The sequence below is a fragment of the Tupaia chinensis genome, unplaced genomic scaffold (genome assembly GCF_000334495.1).
Source record: "Tupaia chinensis unplaced genomic scaffold, TupChi_1.0 Scaffold000076_1, whole genome shotgun sequence".
Lineage (NCBI taxonomy): Eukaryota > Metazoa > Chordata > Mammalia > Scandentia > Tupaiidae > Tupaia > Tupaia belangeri.
In genome coordinates this window covers 661,482-670,526 of record NW_006159536.1, presented here as the reverse complement: position 1 = coordinate 670,526, position 9,045 = coordinate 661,482, and positions in this window count along the sequence as shown.

Below are 9,045 nucleotides of genomic sequence, written 5' to 3'. Positions count from 1 at the left end.
AAAAAAAAAAAAAAAAAAAAAAAAAAAAAACACCTCTCCAAAAAAAAAAGAAATGCCAAGTGGGTTTGTGTGTTTGCCCAAGATCCCAGGAGGAGAATGAAGGAGAAGGAATTATGGTGTGACCATCCTCCTCTGGGCGGAGGGGGGTGATTTCTCACCTTCTGTCTCTCTGTCTGTCTCTCTGGAGAGCACACACACACACACTATAGCAAAAATTTATCTGAAAAAGTTCATTAAAAAAAATAAATAACCATGTGAAAGTTTAGAAACTCAAAGGATTAGATTAAAAGGAAACAGCTAGCAAAAGTACCAGAGGGAAGGCATTCCAAAGGAAGGAGCAGGTCCCTCACAGAAAATGTCAGCTGACTGGCCATGAGCAAGGGGACAAAATGGTCTAAGTTAAGTCTACAGAGTGAAATGAACACAAGCGGAAATCTTTCACGCATGAAAACTTTACTGACAGTTCACACCCTGTGGGAGAGGCATTTCTGCCTAATCGTTACCCAACTTCTCTGTGTGAGTCACAAAACCTTCGGTGGCCCCAGGGAGACCGCCGGCTACCCTTGATGGCACAGAGACGCAGCTAAAGAAGTGTCTTAAGGATATTCCAAAAGCCTTAAGAATAAAGTTCAATTTGGTGCCACAGGAAGGTAACCATGTCCAGAGCCCCGGTATAACTCCACTCACTGCAACCTTTCTTAAATTCATCTCTAGTTTCTCAGTGTTTTTGGAGAGAAATGAACAAGACAATTGCTCCATATTGCATGGATGGAACAAGCAGCCCAAGAACAACATCAAGTTTTTCATTTTGCTGACGAAATCATGTTTGTTCACATCTGCCTGATAACTGCAGCCATGCCTGACGCTCTCATCCAACAACACAATAGAAATAACAGCCTGGGGAGAAGTTTCCAGACTTGTGTTCTGATGGGTTTTGCAATCACATCTGTGGTTTTTAGTGAAACTACTGAATAAATACCATGCAGAATCATCACACCAAATTATTGCCCAGCTCACAATAAGAGTGTTTAAGTTCAAATTCTTATTAGACACCTTTGAATCAATGATTCTGAAGAATTAGTCATTTCATTTTCTGTGTATGTTTCACTCACCCGGGGTTCAATAATATCCATAGGTATCACAATGATAATATCCAATTTTTTGTGGGCAAGAAGATGACTGTCCAACTTTGACAATTCCAAGAAAAAGGATGGAGCCATTTGCCTTTTCATGTCATGCATGTTAATTTGCATGGAATTATACAAGTGGATCATTTTAAGTATGTCAGACCTAAAGATATCATCATAAGCAGAAGACACGTTATCAAATGAAACTGTTAGCTTGTAGTTCCACAAGAGCTCATCTATTTATAGCAGGGCCCTTTCCCAGAGGACACAGGGCATTTGGAGTCCAGGACGTCCAGATGGAGTGAAAAAAGTGAGCGTGGAATGACATGCAAGATGTGACAAGGGAAGACGCAGTGCCATAGATCCAAGGTGGGGTGCAGACAGCATCCTGACTGGCAACCTCCAAGCTGTCTTGGCCCACAGGTGTGTTTTCAGAATGATTGGGGTCGCTGAGAAAACCCATATAAATTGCATCTCACTTTTTTCTCTGGGTTCTGAAGAAGCAGAGAAATAAAATGAATAAAACTGAAGGCAAAACTATCCTCCTTCACAGATAGAGAGAGGCTGGGATGTGTGGCTTTTATCTGCAGGATGATGGACTCCAAACATCAAGCAGGCCTCCACTGCCAGGTTTCCCTGGAAGGGTGAGCTTCTTAGGCAATTCTTACAATGTGGAGGATCAAAAGAGAGCTTGAGCTCTGTCCACAGGCCTACTCCCAAAAGGAAAAGGGACAGGACTGAACCACATATCAAGAGTTGGTTGCTCCCAAAACATGTCAAATGATAGGGAGACCTTGGAGCTCCCAGAAAAGGAAAGAGGCACTCCTCACTAACCTGTTCCTCACAGGCCCGGGAGCCAAGGACAGTTAAAGGAAGATTAGCATACCCATGCCAGTGGCCCAGCCTAGTGGTGCCATATGTAGCTAACTGAGCTGCAGGGCTGAAGCCACGTGGCTGGCTATGGATTCAGATCCTTGAGCTGGAGCCCTACAGAAAAGAGGAAGATCCTGTCAAGAATGCTCTCTCTCTCTTTTTCTCTTTCTGTCTAATGTACATGCACGAGGTCTCTATTATGAATAAAAATAATTTTTTTTTAAATGCCAAGCAGAGAACACTCAGTGTCCTCCCCATGGTCATGGAGATTTTCTTTCAGGGACATTTATTTATTTATTCAAAATGTATTTATCTCTTCCATAAGCATAGAGAGACAGAGCATGACAGCTAGAGAGACAGTACCCCCTAAAGATTCTGCATGCCACGATCCACCCCAGCCTCAGATCATAGCACACATGTTTCAGAGAGGTCTCTGGATGTGAGCCAGGAACTTTCCCACGTGGGTCAGCCAGGCAGAAAATTGCTTTCCCACCATCCCAGTCTGGCTCTGAATGAACTGGCTCTTAGCTCAAGAAAATATGAGACATACCATAACAATCAGCTGCCATGGAAACAATGTCTCTAGAAAGAATGAAATGGAACCCACCTCTACTAGGGTAAATCAATAAAAAGCATTGGAAGCAAAGAAAGAGAATAAAAACACAAAACACAGAAAGGAGATCTGAGACATGCTGATGAGATAGATCAACATATAGGAAAACAAGAGCCCAAGCAGAGGCTGGTGGCAGAGTCCAGGGGCCCGTGAGCGAGCTATCATCACCACTTCAACTGAGTGCTTAACGGGTTCCATGTACATCTGTGCCCCTGCAAGGAGGTCATGTTGACCTGGTTTGAGAGGAAACCGAGGCCCAGGGTAAGTCCAAAAGGCCAGTGGGCGGGTGGGAGTCCAGGGCCACTCTCGTTGGCTATGGAACCCTCCCCTCTCCCGTGTGCTGTTTCAGCCAAATATAGTGGCTTCCCCAAGAGCAGGCACGGCCCGAGGCCTGTGAGGTGGCCAGGACTGGCTCCTCTGAAGGACTGCGGGCTGGGAGCCAGGGCCCTTGGCTCAGGCTGGGAAGCTCAAGGCCCGCCCTACCCCTGGTGAGCCTGTGGCCTCTCTCACCTGCAAGCACGCACTTGTCTCTTCTGGTTCACCCTCCTGCCTGTGGTGCTGGAATCCGACCTTCCCAACCTCTGGCCACGCATTCCTCACTCCATGCCACAGGACAGCACCCCACCAGAAATGAAATCCACCTCCGCAGACTCCATTTTGAACCTTCTCCAGTCCCCAGCTGCCAGTTTCCAGGAAAGCAGGACTTTCTATGAGGGGCTTCCTTGAGTCCTGGTTTAGTCACGATGCCACTGGCAAACAAGCCTAACGCATACCTACGTGGGTCACATTCGCTGGGCGGTTCTCTAAGAGAGCAACTGTTCGAAATGCCTTCCTCGGAAATGTTTTTAGAAAGAACATATGGGAGACTCAAAAGGTGGCTAAATATAAACCTGTATTTTACAGAACCGAATCAGGAGCAAAGGAAACTTGAACAGAAAGAGCTGCGTGCACTTTCTCCAAGACAGGTTTTTTAGTTGATGTGGGTGTGTGTTGTGTTCGTGAATTTCTAGAACACTGGAGTTACCCATAATTTAAAAAGAGACAAAATATCATCTTTGATGCTAAATATAATTCTGATGCCAATCACATTATAGAAGTACTAGCTGCTCTATGCATCAACTTTTCATCCAAACTAAACCCGTTTGATTGCATTATGGACTTAAAGACAATCAAATAGTGTTCAGATTTTTCTAACAAGTTTTAAGTTTAAGACTTTCTTTTTTTAAGGTTTTTGTCGTAGAGCATGTGTGCTTGCCAGAGAGAGAAAGAGGAAAGAGAGAAATCATCCCAGTTGGGTGGGGAGGGAGCACACCGCATCCCTTCTCCTCCATTCTCCTCAGGATTTGGGCATGCACACACACATGCCTGGCATGACTTTCAAGTCACTGGGTTCGAGACTCAAACTGTGGTCGACCCTGTGAGAGTATAGCACTTTAACCACTACACCGCCTGCTGACCCCAAGTTTAAGATGTTTTTAGCTAAAGTAGCTCTTGCAGAATGGTCTACATCATCAATGCTGAAGGAAAAAAGAGACAAACTTTAAAAATATTTTTTTCCCCTGGGACCAGTAGATGGCATAACGGTTATGTTGATGGACTCACATGTAGTCCACTGCAGTTTGAGTCTCAGACCTGGTGGCTTAAAACTCACACTGGGCATGTGTGTGTGTGTGTGTGTGTGTGTGTGTGTGTGCCCGAGATCCCCACAGAATGGAGCAGAAGGGACTGCACAGCCATCTCCCAGGGGGGGTGATTTCTCATTTTCTGTCTCTCTGGAGAGCATACACGTCCTATAGCAAAAATCTCTCTTTAAACAAAAACAAAAACAAAACAAACAAACAAACAAAAAACAAACATGTACACACAAGTGGGAGAGAGAGAAGCACTGTCCCTAGGGTCTGGTCACACCACGACCCCCTTCATCTAGTCCTCCAGCCCGTTAAATCTTGGGCACTTGTGCGTGTGCACAGTGTGTGTTTCAGGCTGACAGGGCCGGAGATTCTCTCCATGGTAGCCATGAGGGATCCAGCTTCTCCTGAGCACACAGGCCTTGCTGTGCCACAGGGTTGGCCCAAAGCAACTTTGAAGGAAGGCACAAGGAGGCATGAAGGTGTTGATATTTACCTGCTTGCATATTACTATAATGCACTCTGATGTTTCATTGTCCTCTCCTTTTATTTTTAGAAATGTGATTCAGTAAATTGATTTTTATGACTCACTAACGAGTTCCCCTAAAATGGGTCTATATCATAATTAGTCCATTTGCTATCAGAAAGTATGAGTCCCACCTTAAAGTAAAACAATTTTAAAAAATTGGAAAAACAATTTTCAAAAACAAATACATATAGGTTTGTTAACATTTTTTCTTTTAGAGAGATTTTTTTTTTTTTTTGGGTCACATGTGCTCCTTGGAGAGACAGAGACAGACAGAAAGATAGAGAGGTAGAAAGTACCCCCCCCCCTGGGGGATTGGCCACTCCACAATCCCTTCTCTTCCATTCTCTTCTCAGGATTTTGGACAAGCACACACACGCACCCAGTGTTTTAAGATACTGGGTCCGGGACTCAAACTGTGGTCTCCTATATGAGAGTCCAATGACATAACCATTATGCCATCTGCCGATCTCTGTTGACATTTTTATGAGAAATAATCTTATGGTGCAATAGGTCAGCTAAGTAAATTACACAATCTAGGCATAAAAATGAATCATATACTGTGGGAGGAAGATAGGAAATGGCAGAGGGTAAGAAATAGGGAATAAAAAATTTATATATATATATATATATGTATATATAAAGAAACAAGAAATGGAAAATTATTTGTTAACAATAACATGTATGATTAAGCCACTATACAGTGTATTCTGGATGGGAAATCGTATTTTGTATCATGTGACGATGTTCAGTAAATAAATGTAAAATAAATAATTTTTTTTATAAGAAGATGAATCATAAGGAAATGTTTCTGAATAGAGATGAGAACAAAGATCTATGGGGAAGCTTGTTTATTGGGATGGAGGAAAAATAAAATGGGTAAAAGAGGTTAAAAAAAAAAGGAACATTCTAAGAAGAAATTAAAGAGTAACTCCAGCAAAAGCTTATGTCACATTTCTGGTTAGCTTATTTCCTTCTTACTCTTCTTTAGATTCTGACTTTTTCTTTCTTTCTTTTTTTTTTTTTTTTTTTTTTTTTGCCATTGGGCAAATATACTCTCCAGAGAGAGACAGAAGAAGGAAAGTGAGAATTCACCTCCTCCCACACACACACCTAAAAGATAGCTACACCACACTCCCATGTCCACTCTCCTCTCAGGATTTTGGGCTCACATGCACACGTGTGATTTTTCAGGTTGGGCAGTTGAACCACAGTTGACCATATGGGATACAGTACCTTAACCTCTGTGTAACCTGCCCTAGTTTCTGAGTTTCTAATGCAACATCGAATTATATTAAATTAGTCTAAAGTTCGATTTGAAGAGTTAATAACCCAATTTTGTATTACCCTAATGACATTTTAGGCTTGGGGCTAATGGGTATCTCCCCATTTTAGGACTTAGCTGAAAAATAAGACTAACAATATGAGATCAGCAGTTGGTGTAATGGCTATGTCGACCACAGTTTGAGTCCCGGACCTGGTAGCTTAAACTCATGCCAGGCTCGTGTGCGTGCGTGCCCAAGATCCTGAGAGGAGAATGGAGGAGAAGGGATTGCAGCGTGGTCATCCCTCCTGGTGGGGGGAGGTGATTTCTCGCTTTCTGTCTCTCTGTCTCTCTCTGACTTTCTGGTGAGCGCATGCACCTTAGAGAAAAAACCTGTCCAAAAAAAGAAAAAGGAAAGGAATACCAACAATAAAAACATCATCACTCTATGGAAAGCATAAAAGCAGTGAAAATAGCGATGATGAAGACAGTGGAACGGGCAGGAGAAGAGAAGAGTATGGGGAAGGATAGCAACAGAACAAATAGACATGGCATTAGTGGGACACAGAAATGGTTTATTACCTGTTGATGATGACATGTATAGTATTCTCAACTGGACTGGTATGAGAAGTATTTCATGTTGGGTAAAGTCTTTTTACAAGTAAAATGATAAATAGCGTTTGAATGTTTAAAAAAATAATTGGAATAATAATGATAATCTGGAAAAAATAATGAAAAACTATTCAATGATGGGGATTTTAATGTCTTTGTACTGACGGATATGCATGGTATTCCTCTGGAAAAATAAATGTAATACACTGTAAAGTTATATGTGATTCAATGTAGTATAAGCAAGAGTATGATAATAATAAATAAAAGAAAAGTTAAAAACAAAACGAAACATCATCACTCTACAAATAATGTCTAATTGGAGTGTGAGTGGAGGTGCTATTGGTCAAGGGCCCCTATCCACTAATCGTCGCATCTGAAAATCTGACCCAAGTTTCTGAAAATCGGAGTTATGTCTTCCATCCTGCCACTGTTTGTTTACAGTTATGCCATTGGCTCACATAACTGAACGAGATGTTGGCATCCACATTCAATTAGGATGACCGTCAGTTCTCACAACACTCTCTTTTGGCAAAGTGTAAAATGACAGCTGATCTCAGAGTGAAAGTATTTACATAAAAACAAAACAAAACAAAACAAAACAAAAACCTTGGAGTGTCTCAAAGTGTAAGTACTTATATATTAAAAAAAAAAGAAAGAAAGAAAGGACTTGGGGACCAGCAGTTAGCATAATGGCTATGTCACTAAACTCCCATGTAGTCGACCACGGTTCAAGTCCCAGACCTGCTGGCTTAAACTCAGACCTGGCGCATGTGTGTACATGCTCAAGATCCTGAGAAGAGAACGGAGGAGAAGAGATTGTGGTGTGGCCATTCCTCCTGGGGGGTGATTTCTTGCTTTCTGTCTCTCTGTCTCTGTCTTTCTGGCGAGTGCTTATGCCCTATAGCAAAAACCTCTGCAACAACAACAATAACAAAAGACTTGGAATGTATGTGTTTTTTTCAATAGTCCTTTCTTTTTTAAAAAAAGAAATATTTATTTATTTATCCCATTTGTTGTTGCTATTATTTTTTAATTTGACCAGAGAGAGACAAAGAGCACAAGGCAAAGTGAGAAAGTAAGCTGCCAGGTCCAGGACTCAAACCACAGTTGGCCATATGGGAATCCAGTGCCTTTAACCACCATGCCACCTGCCAGTCACCTCAATAGTCCTTTGTGAAAATAGAACTGGAAGAGTACTTTGTTGTCATCAGAGATCTCAAACTATGTCCTAACAGTATAAGTTAATTTATATCTAATTTTAAAGATATTTTTCTCTATAGGGCACATGTGCTCACCACAGAGACAGAGAGAGACAGACAGAACATGAGAAATCAATCTCCCCCCCCACACACACACACACACAAGGGGGATAGCCATGCCACAATCCCTTCTCCTTCATTTTCCTCTTGGGATTTTGGGCATGCATGCACCAGTGTCCAGCATGAGTTTCAAATTGCTGGGTCTGGGACTCAAACCATGATTGGCCATGTGGGAATCCAGTACTTTAACCACTATGTCACCTGCTGGCCCCTAATTTATATGTTTTTAAGTTGGTTTTGTTCATGAGAGAGGGAGATGGGGAGAGAAAAAAGTCAGACCCAACAGGGATGCCACACCATGTTCCAACTTTTCATCCTCAGACAGCCAGGACCACAGGCATGCACAAGTACCCCTGATGTGCTCAGGAAGACCTTGAGATGCAAACCCAGAACCCTCCCATATGGTTCTGTGTTATCACTGAGCCACCATAGCTGGCCCATGTTTGGATTTTCTTTGTGTTTGTCTCTGAATTTTCAGTTCAATTTAATAAATACTTTTTGTGTACCCACTACAACAATATCAAGTTGTATTAGTCAGGGAAATGGCTCTAGTTCTCTGAGAAATGAACATCAGATCTCAGGGGCTAACCCCAGTGAAGGTTTATTTCTTTTCTTTTTTTCTTTTTTTGGAGAGGTTTTTGCTATAGGGCGCGTGCGCTTGCCAGACAGACAGAGAGAGACAGAGAGACAGAAAGCAGGAAATCACCGCCCAGGGGGGATGGCCACGCCACAATCCCTTCTCCTCCATTCTCCTCTCAGGATCTTGGGCACGCACGCACACGTGCCCAGCTTGAGTTTAAGCCACCGGGACTCAAACTGCGGTAGACTACGTGGGAGTCCAGCGACATAGCCATTACGCTAACTGCTGGTCCTGTGAAGGTTTATTTCATGTTCACTTAGCAGCTGTTTAGGTCAAAGGGAAAAATTTTTTTCCATATGTTGATCCAGGGACTCCAGGTCCTTCTGTCTTTATTTTCTACCATTTCGCTAAGGTATCAGAATCTTCTGCTTCAAGCTGATGACAATATGAAAGAGTGAAGCACACTTCTTTGATCACTTCCACTTAACATTCTACTGGTAAGA